Source organism: Schistocerca piceifrons, unplaced genomic scaffold (genome assembly GCF_021461385.2).
Source record: "Schistocerca piceifrons isolate TAMUIC-IGC-003096 unplaced genomic scaffold, iqSchPice1.1 HiC_scaffold_568, whole genome shotgun sequence".
In the NCBI taxonomy this organism is placed as follows: domain Eukaryota; kingdom Metazoa; phylum Arthropoda; class Insecta; order Orthoptera; family Acrididae; genus Schistocerca; species Schistocerca piceifrons.
In genome coordinates, this window is record NW_025728808.1 from 116,272 (window position 1) to 128,122 (window position 11,851).

Here is an 11,851-nt window from a genome sequence, read left to right on the forward strand (position 1 = left end):
TTCCAGGACAAGCGGTGCACCCGTGCCTCGGTAGCGCAGTAGGCAGCGCGTAAGTCTCATAATCTTAAGGTCGTGAGTTCGATCCTCACCCGGGGCATTTAATTTTCTGTGACTGATGGTGGTGCTGTTGCTAGGGCGCCAACGTATTTCTTGTTTGTTATCCACAACGTTTCAACGCTTCAGCGGGAAAATGTTTACTTCCTGTTATTGCTACTTACAGCTTCCCTTTTCCTCTTCTCCCAGCAGAGCATGAGGCCAAAAGCATTGCTCTGCGGCGTTTGAGGTGCGCGCCTTGCCAGTCAGTATGTGCAAAGATGCTCGCAAAGAGAGAGGGGCGCCGACGCGGCACTCGACACGAAATGCGCCAAGCGACCGTACGAACGGTCGAACGAAACGTCCACATCCGGTGTGGTCTAGTGGCTAGGATACCTGGCTTTCACCCAGGAGGCCCGGGTTCGATTCCCGGTACCGGAACGGAATTTTTTCCACACGAATCGTGGCAAGTTTGAGCTGTCCGAGCAGCCGTTTGCCGTCCTGCTCGCAATATAGCTACTGTTTCGTGACCGTCAGCAGAATATAGACTAGGGAAGCAGACACACGACGACCATAGAAATGGTGTATGGCTTCATGCCACCTGTTTCCAGCGTAGGGCTGAGCAGCTGCATCTGCCGAGGCCCGTTAGCTCAGTTGGTTAGAGCGTCGTGCTAATAACGCGAAGGTCGTGGGTTCGATCCCCCCACGGGCCACTACTCTTTTACTACTACGAAAAGGCAGCGCCGATTTCAGCTGGCGAGTGTGATGACCAAAAGATCATCACCCTGCGTGGAAGTTGACAGAGGATCCGAACCCGACTCGTCGGGAAGCGCTACAGCATTCACTCGGCAATGGCCATAATATCTTGAATACACTGGTTCTCAACCGATAAAGAGAAAATGAAAGAAAATGTCCGATTGCCGATGCGTAACAACTTTGGCCCTTGTCAGTACTTGGGCGGGTGAGCGCATGGGAACACAGGGCACTATTTGCACTTTTACTTCCTATTTTTGTTTCTCCTTTGTTTTCGGAGCTACAGCCCGATTCGGTCAGGGAGACGCCACCGTGAAATGAAGGGGGCGTGCTGTGTGTCCATCGCCTCGCCTCTCCTTACCTCTCTCAGTCGTTTCTCGTGCTTGTCGTTTTGATAAAGGCCGATTTGAGAGCGTCAGCTCTCGCGTCAGCTGAGCAAAGTCGAGACAAGTCGAGACACGAGACAAGTCGAGACACACTAAGGGCTGGTATGCAGCGAGTAAGAGGGCGAAAAAACAATAATTTAAGAGCGCGTGGCAAAAGTACTCATACGCGAAATTAAAAGCCTGCTGCGGTGGCCGGGAATCGAACGCGGATCAACTGCTTGGAAGGCAACTATGCTGACCATTACACCACCACCGCACAAGCGAGCGCCGCGCGTCCGCGCTGTGTCGGCTTCCCGCCAGTCGGCAGCGGCCGAAGGTGATCGTACCTGGCAGGCGCATTTCGAGGCAGGCTAGGGGAGCACATCCAGACGCATTCGGACAGCGTATCCGCGCACATTTCGCATCCTTTGGCAAGAGTTGGGCGCCGGCGACGCAAGAGTACGCAGAGGACCGCGTTCTGGCGGCATTTTTAAGCAGTGCAGTGCAGGATTCAGCGTCTGCAGCATCTTTCCCACAGAATGCTACGGCGCTTGACGGCAGTCCCACTTTCCCTTGAGACATCTGCTCGGGAAGCAGCGTCAAGTTACCGCTGGCCCCAGCATCGGTGGTTCAGTGGTAGAATGCTCGCCTGCCACGCGGGCGGCCCGGGTTCGATTCCCGGCCGATGCATCATTTTGCTTTTCCCGCGATGATGCTGCCGCGTGGCTTGAGCGCTTGAGATGCACGATCCACAAGAATGTGTAGCTGGATTTCCCTTGAGAAGGACCGAGAACGCAGCACTCGCGGGTCCCCACTAGGACGCTCGCATCATGTTCTACAGACTAGCGTCGGCCTGGCCTCACAAGTTGCTGGGTCCGGGTGCCTCCGAGGCTCTGAACTTTAACGACAAGGAGTGCTGCCTATCGTTGCAACAGCTGCAGCAGCACCGCAATCAACTGGGCCGGCAGTGCACGTGTAGCAACAGAACACGTTATCCAGGAAGTACAGTGTCTCTACGTCTAATATTGGGTACGGTATTTACCCAGTTTCCAGGACAAGCGGTGCACCCGTGCCTCGGTAGCGCAGTAGGCAGCGCGTAAGTCTCATAATCTTAAGGTCGTGAGTTCGATCCTCACCCGGGGCATTTAATTTTCTGTGACTGATGGTGGTGCTGTTGCTAGGGCGCCAACGTATTTCTTGTTTGTTATCCACAACGTTTCAACGCTTCAGCGGGAAAATGTTTACTTCCTGTTATTGCTACTTACAGCTTCCCTTTTCCTCTTCTCCCAGCAGAGCATGAGGCCAAAAGCATTGCTCTGCGGCGTTTGAGGTGCGCGCCTTGCCAGTCAGTATGTGCAAAGATGCTCGCAAAGAGAGAGGGGCGCCGACGCGGCACTCGACACGAAATGCGCCAAGCGACCGTACGAACGGTCGAACGAAACGTCCACATCCGGTGTGGTCTAGTGGCTAGGATACCTGGCTTTCACCCAGGAGGCCCGGGTTCGATTCCCGGTACCGGAACGGAATTTTTTCCACACGAATCGTGGCAAGTTTGAGCTGTCCGAGCAGCCGTTTGCCGTCCTGCTCGCAATATAGCTACTGTTTCGTGACCGTCAGCAGAATATAGACTAGGGAAGCAGACACACGACGACCATAGAAATGGTGTATGGCTTCATGCCACCTGTTTCCAGCGTAGGGCTGAGCAGCTGCATCTGCCGAGGCCCGTTAGCTCAGTTGGTTAGAGCGTCGTGCTAATAACGCGAAGGTCGTGGGTTCGATCCCCCCACGGGCCACTACTCTTTTACTACTACGAAAAGGCAGCGCCGATTTCAGCTGGCGAGTGTGATGACCAAAAGATCATCACCCTGCGTGGAAGTTGACAGAGGATCCGAACCCGACTCGTCGGGAAGCGCTACAGCATTCACTCGGCAATGGCCATAATATCTTGAATACACTGGTTCTCAACCGATAAAGAGAAAATGAAAGAAAATGTCCGATTGCCGATGCGTAACAACTTTGGCCCTTGTCAGTACTTGGGCGGGTGAGCGCATGGGAACACAGGGCACTATTTGCACTTTTACTTCCTATTTTTGTTTCTCCTTTGTTTTCGGAGCTACAGCCCGATTCGGTCAGGGAGACGCCACCGTGAAATGAAGGGGGCGTGCTGTGTGTCCATCGCCTCGCCTCTCCTTACCTCTCTCAGTCGTTTCTCGTGCTTGTCGTTTTGATAAAGGCCGATTTGAGAGCGTCAGCTCTCGCGTCAGCTGAGCAAAGTCGAGACAAGTCGAGACACGAGACAAGTCGAGACACACTAAGGGCTGGTATGCAGCGAGTAAGAGGGCGAAAAAACAATAATTTAAGAGCGCGTGGCAAAAGTACTCATACGCGAAATTAAAAGCCTGCTGCGGTGGCCGGGAATCGAACGCGGATCAACTGCTTGGAAGGCAACTATGCTGACCATTACACCACCACCGCACAAGCGAGCGCCGCGCGTCCGCGCTGTGTCGGCTTCCCGCCAGTCGGCAGCGGCCGAAGGTGATCGTACCTGGCAGGCGCATTTCGAGGCAGGCTAGGGGAGCACATCCAGACGCATTCGGACAGCGTATCCGCGCACATTTCGCATCCTTTGGCAAGAGTTGGGCGCCGGCGACGCAAGAGTACGCAGAGGACCGCGTTCTGGCGGCATTTTTAAGCAGTGCAGTGCAGGATTCAGCGTCTGCAGCATCTTTCCCACAGAATGCTACGGCGCTTGACGGCAGTCCCACTTTCCCTTGAGACATCTGCTCGGGAAGCAGCGTCAAGTTACCGCTGGCCCCAGCATCGGTGGTTCAGTGGTAGAATGCTCGCCTGCCACGCGGGCGGCCCGGGTTCGATTCCCGGCCGATGCATCATTTTGCTTTTCCCGCGATGATGCTGCCGCGTGGCTTGAGCGCTTGAGATGCACGATCCACAAGAATGTGTAGCTGGATTTCCCTTGAGAAGGACCGAGAACGCAGCACTCGCGGGTCCCCACTAGGACGCTCGCATCATGTTCTACAGACTAGCGTCGGCCTGGCCTCACAAGTTGCTGGGTCCGGGTGCCTCCGAGGCTCTGAACTTTAACGACAAGGAGTGCTGCCTATCGTTGCAACAGCTGCAGCAGCACCGCAATCAACTGGGCCGGCAGTGCACGTGTAGCAACAGAACACGTTATCCAGGAAGTACAGTGTCTCTACGTCTAATATTGGGTACGGTATTTACCCAGTTTCCAGGACAAGCGGTGCACCCGTGCCTCGGTAGCGCAGTAGGCAGCGCGTAAGTCTCATAATCTTAAGGTCGTGAGTTCGATCCTCACCCGGGGCATTTAATTTTCTGTGACTGATGGTGGTGCTGTTGCTAGGGCGCCAACGTATTTCTTGTTTGTTATCCACAACGTTTCAACGCTTCAGCGGGAAAATGTTTACTTCCTGTTATTGCTACTTACAGCTTCCCTTTTCCTCTTCTCCCAGCAGAGCATGAGGCCAAAAGCATTGCTCTGCGGCGTTTGAGGTGCGCGCCTTGCCAGTCAGTATGTGCAAAGATGCTCGCAAAGAGAGAGGGGCGCCGACGCGGCACTCGACACGAAATGCGCCAAGCGACCGTACGAACGGTCGAACGAAACGTCCACATCCGGTGTGGTCTAGTGGCTAGGATACCTGGCTTTCACCCAGGAGGCCCGGGTTCGATTCCCGGTACCGGAACGGAATTTTTTCCACACGAATCGTGGCAAGTTTGAGCTGTCCGAGCAGCCGTTTGCCGTCCTGCTCGCAATATAGCTACTGTTTCGTGACCGTCAGCAGAATATAGACTAGGGAAGCAGACACACGACGACCATAGAAATGGTGTATGGCTTCATGCCACCTGTTTCCAGCGTAGGGCTGAGCAGCTGCATCTGCCGAGGCCCGTTAGCTCAGTTGGTTAGAGCGTCGTGCTAATAACGCGAAGGTCGTGGGTTCGATCCCCCCACGGGCCACTACTCTTTTACTACTACGAAAAGGCAGCGCCGATTTCAGCTGGCGAGTGTGATGACCAAAAGATCATCACCCTGCGTGGAAGTTGACAGAGGATCCGAACCCGACTCGTCGGGAAGCGCTACAGCATTCACTCGGCAATGGCCATAATATCTTGAATACACTGGTTCTCAACCGATAAAGAGAAAATGAAAGAAAATGTCCGATTGCCGATGCGTAACAACTTTGGCCCTTGTCAGTACTTGGGCGGGTGAGCGCAATGGGAACACAGGGCACTATTTGCACTTTTACTTCCTATTTTTGTTTCTCCTTTGTTTTCGGAGCTACAGCCCGATTCGGTCAGGGAGACGCCACCGTGAAATGAAGGGGGCGTGCTGTGTGTCCATCGCCTCGCCTCTCCTTACCTCTCTCAGTCGTTTCTCGTGCTTGTCGTTTTGATAAAGGCCGATTTGAGAGCGTCAGCTCTCGCGTCAGCTGAGCAAAGTCGAGACAAGTCGAGACACGAGACAAGTCGAGACACACTAAGGGCTGGTATGCAGCGAGTAAGAGGGCGAAAAAACAATAATTTAAGAGCGCGTGGCAAAAGTACTCATACGCGAAATTAAAAGCCTGCTGCGGTGGCCGGGAATCGAACGCGGATCAACTGCTTGGAAGGCAACTATGCTGACCATTACACCACCACCGCACAAGCGAGCGCCGCGCGTCCGCGCTGTGTCGGCTTCCCGCCAGTCGGCAGCGGCCGAAGGTGATCGTACCTGGCAGGCGCATTTCGAGGCAGGCTAGGGGAGCACATCCAGACGCATTCGGACAGCGTATCCGCGCACATTTCGCATCCTTTGGCAAGAGTTGGGCGCCGGCGACGCAAGAGTACGCAGAGGACCGCGTTCTGGCGGCATTTTTAAGCAGTGCAGTGCAGGATTCAGCGTCTGCAGCATCTTTCCCACAGAATGCTACGGCGCTTGACGGCAGTCCCACTTTCCCTTGAGACATCTGCTCGGGAAGCAGCGTCAAGTTACCGCTGGCCCCAGCATCGGTGGTTCAGTGGTAGAATGCTCGCCTGCCACGCGGGCGGCCCGGGTTCGATTCCCGGCCGATGCATCATTTTGCTTTTCCCGCGATGATGCTGCCGCGTGGCTTGAGCGCTTGAGATGCACGATCCACAAGAATGTGTAGCTGGATTTCCCCTTGAGAAGGACCGAGAACGCAGCACTCGCGGGTCCCCACTAGGACGCTCGCATCATGTTCTACAGACTAGCGTCGGCCTGGCCTCACAAGTTGCTGGGTCCGGGTGCCTCCGAGGCTCTGAACTTTAACGACAAGGAGTGCTGCCTATCGTTGCAACAGCTGCAGCAGCACCGCAATCAACTGGGCCGGCAGTGCACGTGTAGCAACAGAACACGTTATCCAGGAAGTACAGTGTCTCTACGTCTAATATTGGGTACGGTATTTACCCAGTTTCCAGGACAAGCGGTGCACCCGTGCCTCGGTAGCGCAGTAGGCAGCGCGTAAGTCTCATAATCTTAAGGTCGTGAGTTCGATCCTCACCCGGGGCATTTAATTTTCTGTGACTGATGGTGGTGCTGTTGCTAGGGCGCCAACGTATTTCTTGTTTGTTATCCACAACGTTTCAACGCTTCAGCGGGAAAATGTTTACTTCCTGTTATTGCTACTTACAGCTTCCCTTTTCCTCTTCTCCCAGCAGAGCATGAGGCCAAAAGCATTGCTCTGCGGCGTTTGAGGTGCGCGCCTTGCCAGTCAGTATGTGCAAAGATGCTCGCAAAGAGAGAGGGGCGCCGACGCGGCACTCGACACGAAATGCGCCAAGCGACCGTACGAACGGTCGAACGAAACGTCCACATCCGGTGTGGTCTAGTGGCTAGGATACCTGGCTTTCACCCAGGAGGCCCGGGTTCGATTCCCGGTACCGGAACGGAATTTTTTCCACACGAATCGTGGCAAGTTTGAGCTGTCCGAGCAGCCGTTTGCCGTCCTGCTCGCAATATAGCTACTGTTTCGTGACCGTCAGCAGAATATAGACTAGGGAAGCAGACACACGACGACCATAGAAATGGTGTATGGCTTCATGCCACCTGTTTCCAGCGTAGGGCTGAGCAGCTGCATCTGCCGAGGCCCGTTAGCTCAGTTGGTTAGAGCGTCGTGCTAATAACGCGAAGGTCGTGGGTTCGATCCCCCCACGGGCCACTACTCTTTTACTACTACGAAAAGGCAGCGCCGATTTCAGCTGGCGAGTGTGATGACCAAAAGATCATCACCCTGCGTGGAAGTTGACAGAGGATCCGAACCCGACTCGTCGGGAAGCGCTACAGCATTCACTCGGCAATGGCCATAATATCTTGAATACACTGGTTCTCAACCGATAAAGAGAAAATGAAAGAAAATGTCCGATTGCCGATGCGTAACAACTTTGGCCCTTGTCAGTACTTGGGCGGGTGAGCGCATGGGAACACAGGGCACTATTTGCACTTTTACTTCCTATTTTTGTTTCTCCTTTGTTTTCGGAGCTACAGCCCGATTCGGTCAGGGAGACGCCACCGTGAAATGAAGGGGGCGTGCTGTGTGTCCATCGCCTCGCCTCTCCTTACCTCTCTCAGTCGTTTCTCGTGCTTGTCGTTTTGATAAAGGCCGATTTGAGAGCGTCAGCTCTCGCGTCAGCTGAGCAAAGTCGAGACAAGTCGAGACACGAGACAAGTCGAGACACACTAAGGGCTGGTATGCAGCGAGTAAGAGGGCGAAAAAACAATAATTTAAGAGCGCGTGGCAAAAGTACTCATACGCGAAATAAAAGCCTGCTGCGGTGGCCGGGAATCGAACGCGGATCAACTGCTTGGAAGGCAACTATGCTGACCATTACACCACCACCGCACAAGCGAGCGCCGCGCGTCCGCGCTGTGTCGGCTTCCCGCCAGTCGGCAGCGGCCGAAGGTGATCGTACCTGGCAGGCGCATTTCGAGGCAGGCTAGGGGAGCACATCCAGACGCATTCGGACAGCGTATCCGCGCACATTTCGCATCCTTTGGCAAGAGTTGGGCGCCGGCGACGCAAGAGTACGCAGAGGACCGCGTTCTGGCGGCATTTTTAAGCAGTGCAGTGCAGGATTCAGCGTCTGCAGCATCTTTCCCACAGAATGCTACGGCGCTTGACGGCAGTCCCACTTTCCCTTGAGACATCTGCTCGGGAAGCAGCGTCAAGTTACCGCTGGCCCCAGCATCGGTGGTTCAGTGGTAGAATGCTCGCCTGCCACGCGGGCGGCCCGGGTTCGATTCCCGGCCGATGCAATCATTTTGCTTTTCCCGCGATGATGCTGCCGCGTGGCTTGAGCGCTTGAGATGCACGATCCACAAGAATGTGTAGCTGGATTTCCCTTGAGAAGGACCGAGAACGCAGCACTCGCGGGTCCCCACTAGGACGCTCGCATCATGTTCTACAGACTAGCGTCGGCCTGGCCTCACAAGTTGCTGGGTCCGGGTGCCTCCGAGGCTCTGAACTTTAACGACAAGGAGTGCTGCCTATCGTTGCAACAGCTGCAGCAGCACCGCAATCAACTGGGCCGGCAGTGCACGTGTAGCAACAGAACACGTTATCCAGGAAGTACAGTGTCTCTACGTCTAATATTGGGTACGGTATTTACCCAGTTTCCAGGACAAGCGGTGCACCCGTGCCTCGGTAGCGCAGTAGGCAGCGCGTAAGTCTCATAATCTTAAGGTCGTGAGTTCGATCCTCACCCGGGGCATTTAATTTTCTGTGACTGATGGTGGTGCTGTTGCTAGGGCGCCAACGTATTTCTTGTTTGTTATCCACAACGTTTCAACGCTTCAGCGGGAAAATGTTTACTTCCTGTTATTGCTACTTACAGCTTCCCTTTTCCTCTTCTCCCAGCAGAGCATGAGGCCAAAAGCATTGCTCTGCGGCGTTTGAGGTGCGCGCCTTGCCAGTCAGTATGTGCAAAGATGCTCGCAAAGAGAGAGGGGCGCCGACGCGGCACTCGACACGAAATGCGCCAAGCGACCGTACGAACGGTCGAACGAAACGTCCACATCCGGTGTGGTCTAGTGGCTAGGATACCTGGCTTTCACCCAGGGAGGCCCGGGTTCGATTCCCGGTACCGGAACGGAATTTTTTCCACACGAATCGTGGCAAGTTTGAGCTGTCCGAGCAGCCGTTTGCCGTCCTGCTCGCAATATAGCTACTGTTTCGTGACCGTCAGCAGAATATAGACTAGGGAAGCAGACACACGACGACCATAGAAATGGTGTATGGCTTCATGCCACCTGTTTCCAGCGTAGGGCTGAGCAGCTGCATCTGCCGAGGCCCGTTAGCTCAGTTGGTTAGAGCGTCGTGCTAATAACGCGAAGGTCGTGGGTTCGATCCCCCCACGGGCCACTACTCTTTTACTACTACGAAAAGGCAGCGCCGATTTCAGCTGGCGAGTGTGATGACCAAAAGATCATCACCCTGCGTGGAAGTTGACAGAGGATCCGAACCCGACTCGTCGGGAAGCGCTACAGCATTCACTCGGCAATGGCCATAATATCTTGAATACACTGGTTCTCAACCGATAAAGAGAAAATGAAAGAAAATGTCCGATTGCCGATGCGTAACAACTTTGGCCCTTGTCAGTACTTGGGCGGGTGAGCGCATGGGAACACAGGGCACTATTTGCACTTTTACTTCCTATTTTTGTTTCTCCTTTGTTTTCGGAGCTACAGCCCGATTCGGTCAGGGAGACGCCACCGTGAAATGAAGGGGGCGTGCTGTGTGTCCATCGCCTCGCCTCTCCTTACCTCTCTCAGTCGTTTCTCGTGCTTGTCGTTTTGATAAAGGCCGATTTGAGAGCGTCAGCTCTCGCGTCAGCTGAGCAAAGTCGAGACAAGTCGAGACACGAGGACAAGTCGAGACACACTAAGGGCTGGTATGCAGCGAGTAAGAGGGCGAAAAAACAATAATTTAAGAGCGCGTGGCAAAAGTACTCATACGCGAAATTAAAAGCCTGCTGCGGTGGCCGGGAATCGAACGCGGATCAACTGCTTGGAAGGCAACTATGCTGACCATTACACCACCACCGCACAAGCGAGCGCCGCGCGTCCGCGCTGTGTCGGCTTCCCGCCAGTCGGCAGCGGCCGAAGGTGATCGTACCTGGCAGGCGCATTTCGAGGCAGGCTAGGGGAGCACATCCAGACGCATTCGGACAGCGTATCCGCGCACATTTCGCATCCTTTGGCAAGAGTTGGGCGCCGGCGACGCAAGAGTACGCAGAGGACCGCGTTCTGGCGGCATTTTTAAGCAGTGCAGTGCAGGATTCAGCGTCTGCAGCATCTTTCCCACAGAATGCTACGGCGCTTGACGGCAGTCCCACTTTCCCTTGAGACATCTGCTCGGGAAGCAGCGTCAAGTTACCGCTGGCCCCCAGCATCGGTGGTTCAGTGGTAGAATGCTCGCCTGCCACGCGGGCGGCCCGGGTTCGATTCCCGGCCGATGCATCATTTTGCTTTTCCCGCGATGATGCTGCCGCGTGGCTTGAGCGCTTGAGATGCACGATCCACAAGAATGTGTAGCTGGATTTCCCTTGAGAAGGACCGAGAACGCAGCACTCGCGGGTCCCCACTAGGACGCTCGCATCATGTTCTACAGACTAGCGTCGGCCTGGCCTCACAAGTTGCTGGGTCCGGGTGCCTCCGAGGCTCTGAACTTTAACGACAAGGAGTGCTGCCTATCGTTGCAACAGCTGCAGCAGCACCGCAATCAACTGGGCCGGCAGTGCACGTGTAGCAACAGAACACGTTATCCAGGAAGTACAGTGTCTCTACGTCTAATATTGGGTACGGTATTTACCCAGTTTCCAGGACAAGCGGTGCACCCGTGCCTCGGTAGCGCAGTAGGCAGCGCGTAAGTCTCATAATCTTAAGGTCGTGAGTTCGATCCTCACCCGGGGCATTTAATTTTCTGTGACTGATGGTGGTGCTGTTGCTAGGGCGCCAACGTATTTCTTGTTTGTTATCCACAACGTTTCAACGCTTCAGCGGGAAAATGTTTACTTCCTGTTATTGCTACTTACAGCTTCCCTTTTCCTCTTCTCCCAGCAGAGCATGAGGCCAAAAGCATTGCTCTGCGGCGTTTGAGGTGCGCGCCTTGCCAGTCAGTATGTGCAAAGATGCTCGCAAAGAGAGAGGGGCGCCGACGCGGCACTCGACACGAAATGCGCCAAGCGACCGTACGAACGGTCGAACGAAACGTCCACATCCGGTGTGGTCTAGTGGCTAGGATACCTGGCTTTCACCCAGGAGGCCCGGGTTCGATTCCCGGTACCGGAACGGAATTTTTTCCACACGAATCGTGGCAAGTTTGAGCTGTCCGAGCAGCCGTTTGCCGTCCTGCTCGCAATATAGCTACTGTTTCGTGACCGTCAGCAGAATATAGACTAGGGAAGCAGACACACGACGACCATAGAAATGGTGTATGGCTTCATGCCACCTGTTTCCAGCGTAGGGCTGAGCAGCTGCATCTGCCGAGGCCCGTTAGCTCAGTTGGTTAGAGCGTCGTGCTAATAACGCGAAGGTCGTGGGTTCGATCCCCCCACGGGCCACTACTCTTTTACTACTACGAAAAGGCAGCGCCGATTTCAGCTGGCGAGTGTGATGACCAAAAGATCATCACCCTGCGTGGAAGTTGACAGAGGATCCGAACCCGACTCGT

The 11,851-nt window shown here is 54.7% G+C and overlaps 28 non-coding genes across 28 annotated transcripts; 23 read left to right on the forward strand and 5 right to left on the reverse strand.

Annotated features, from left to right (window-relative positions):
- Nucleotides 1–24: 24 nt before the first annotated feature.
- Nucleotides 25–97, forward strand: Trnam-cau. Its single transcript has one exon. It is a non-coding gene; the product is annotated as a tRNA-Met (tRNA).
- A 305-nt stretch (nt 98–402) lies between these two features.
- Trnae-uuc lies at nt 403–474 on the forward strand. Its single transcript has one exon. It is a non-coding gene; the product is annotated as a tRNA-Glu (tRNA).
- A 198-nt stretch (nt 475–672) lies between these two features.
- Nucleotides 673–746, forward strand: Trnai-aau. The gene has a single exon. It is a non-coding gene; the product is annotated as a tRNA-Ile (tRNA).
- Nucleotides 747–1,356: 610 nt separating this feature from the next.
- Trnag-ucc lies at nt 1,357–1,428 on the reverse strand. Its single transcript has one exon. It is a non-coding gene; the product is annotated as a tRNA-Gly (tRNA).
- A 342-nt stretch (nt 1,429–1,770) lies between these two features.
- On the forward strand, nt 1,771–1,841 carry Trnag-gcc. The gene has a single exon. It is a non-coding gene; the product is annotated as a tRNA-Gly (tRNA).
- A 381-nt stretch (nt 1,842–2,222) lies between these two features.
- Nucleotides 2,223–2,295, forward strand: Trnam-cau. Its single transcript has one exon. It is a non-coding gene; the product is annotated as a tRNA-Met (tRNA).
- Nucleotides 2,296–2,600: 305 nt separating this feature from the next.
- On the forward strand, nt 2,601–2,672 carry Trnae-uuc. The gene has a single exon. It is a non-coding gene; the product is annotated as a tRNA-Glu (tRNA).
- A 198-nt stretch (nt 2,673–2,870) lies between these two features.
- Nucleotides 2,871–2,944, forward strand: Trnai-aau. Its single transcript has one exon. It is a non-coding gene; the product is annotated as a tRNA-Ile (tRNA).
- Nucleotides 2,945–3,554: 610 nt separating this feature from the next.
- Trnag-ucc lies at nt 3,555–3,626 on the reverse strand. Its single transcript has one exon. It is a non-coding gene; the product is annotated as a tRNA-Gly (tRNA).
- Nucleotides 3,627–3,968: 342 nt separating this feature from the next.
- Nucleotides 3,969–4,039, forward strand: Trnag-gcc. The gene has a single exon. It is a non-coding gene; the product is annotated as a tRNA-Gly (tRNA).
- A 381-nt stretch (nt 4,040–4,420) lies between these two features.
- On the forward strand, nt 4,421–4,493 carry Trnam-cau. The gene has a single exon. It is a non-coding gene; the product is annotated as a tRNA-Met (tRNA).
- Nucleotides 4,494–4,798: 305 nt separating this feature from the next.
- On the forward strand, nt 4,799–4,870 carry Trnae-uuc. Its single transcript has one exon. It is a non-coding gene; the product is annotated as a tRNA-Glu (tRNA).
- A 198-nt stretch (nt 4,871–5,068) lies between these two features.
- Nucleotides 5,069–5,142, forward strand: Trnai-aau. The gene has a single exon. It is a non-coding gene; the product is annotated as a tRNA-Ile (tRNA).
- A 611-nt stretch (nt 5,143–5,753) lies between these two features.
- Trnag-ucc lies at nt 5,754–5,825 on the reverse strand. Its single transcript has one exon. It is a non-coding gene; the product is annotated as a tRNA-Gly (tRNA).
- A 342-nt stretch (nt 5,826–6,167) lies between these two features.
- On the forward strand, nt 6,168–6,238 carry Trnag-gcc. The gene has a single exon. It is a non-coding gene; the product is annotated as a tRNA-Gly (tRNA).
- Nucleotides 6,239–6,620: 382 nt separating this feature from the next.
- Trnam-cau lies at nt 6,621–6,693 on the forward strand. The gene has a single exon. It is a non-coding gene; the product is annotated as a tRNA-Met (tRNA).
- A 305-nt stretch (nt 6,694–6,998) lies between these two features.
- Nucleotides 6,999–7,070, forward strand: Trnae-uuc. The gene has a single exon. It is a non-coding gene; the product is annotated as a tRNA-Glu (tRNA).
- A 198-nt stretch (nt 7,071–7,268) lies between these two features.
- Trnai-aau lies at nt 7,269–7,342 on the forward strand. The gene has a single exon. It is a non-coding gene; the product is annotated as a tRNA-Ile (tRNA).
- Nucleotides 7,343–7,951: 609 nt separating this feature from the next.
- On the reverse strand, nt 7,952–8,023 carry Trnag-ucc. The gene has a single exon. It is a non-coding gene; the product is annotated as a tRNA-Gly (tRNA).
- A 342-nt stretch (nt 8,024–8,365) lies between these two features.
- On the forward strand, nt 8,366–8,436 carry Trnag-gcc. The gene has a single exon. It is a non-coding gene; the product is annotated as a tRNA-Gly (tRNA).
- A 382-nt stretch (nt 8,437–8,818) lies between these two features.
- On the forward strand, nt 8,819–8,891 carry Trnam-cau. Its single transcript has one exon. It is a non-coding gene; the product is annotated as a tRNA-Met (tRNA).
- Nucleotides 8,892–9,196: 305 nt separating this feature from the next.
- Trnae-uuc lies at nt 9,197–9,269 on the forward strand. Its single transcript has one exon. It is a non-coding gene; the product is annotated as a tRNA-Glu (tRNA).
- Nucleotides 9,270–9,467: 198 nt separating this feature from the next.
- Nucleotides 9,468–9,541, forward strand: Trnai-aau. The gene has a single exon. It is a non-coding gene; the product is annotated as a tRNA-Ile (tRNA).
- A 611-nt stretch (nt 9,542–10,152) lies between these two features.
- Trnag-ucc lies at nt 10,153–10,224 on the reverse strand. The gene has a single exon. It is a non-coding gene; the product is annotated as a tRNA-Gly (tRNA).
- Nucleotides 10,225–10,567: 343 nt separating this feature from the next.
- Trnag-gcc lies at nt 10,568–10,638 on the forward strand. Its single transcript has one exon. It is a non-coding gene; the product is annotated as a tRNA-Gly (tRNA).
- Nucleotides 10,639–11,019: 381 nt separating this feature from the next.
- Trnam-cau lies at nt 11,020–11,092 on the forward strand. The gene has a single exon. It is a non-coding gene; the product is annotated as a tRNA-Met (tRNA).
- Nucleotides 11,093–11,397: 305 nt separating this feature from the next.
- On the forward strand, nt 11,398–11,469 carry Trnae-uuc. The gene has a single exon. It is a non-coding gene; the product is annotated as a tRNA-Glu (tRNA).
- A 198-nt stretch (nt 11,470–11,667) lies between these two features.
- Trnai-aau lies at nt 11,668–11,741 on the forward strand. Its single transcript has one exon. It is a non-coding gene; the product is annotated as a tRNA-Ile (tRNA).
- Nucleotides 11,742–11,851: the final 110 nt, after the last annotated feature.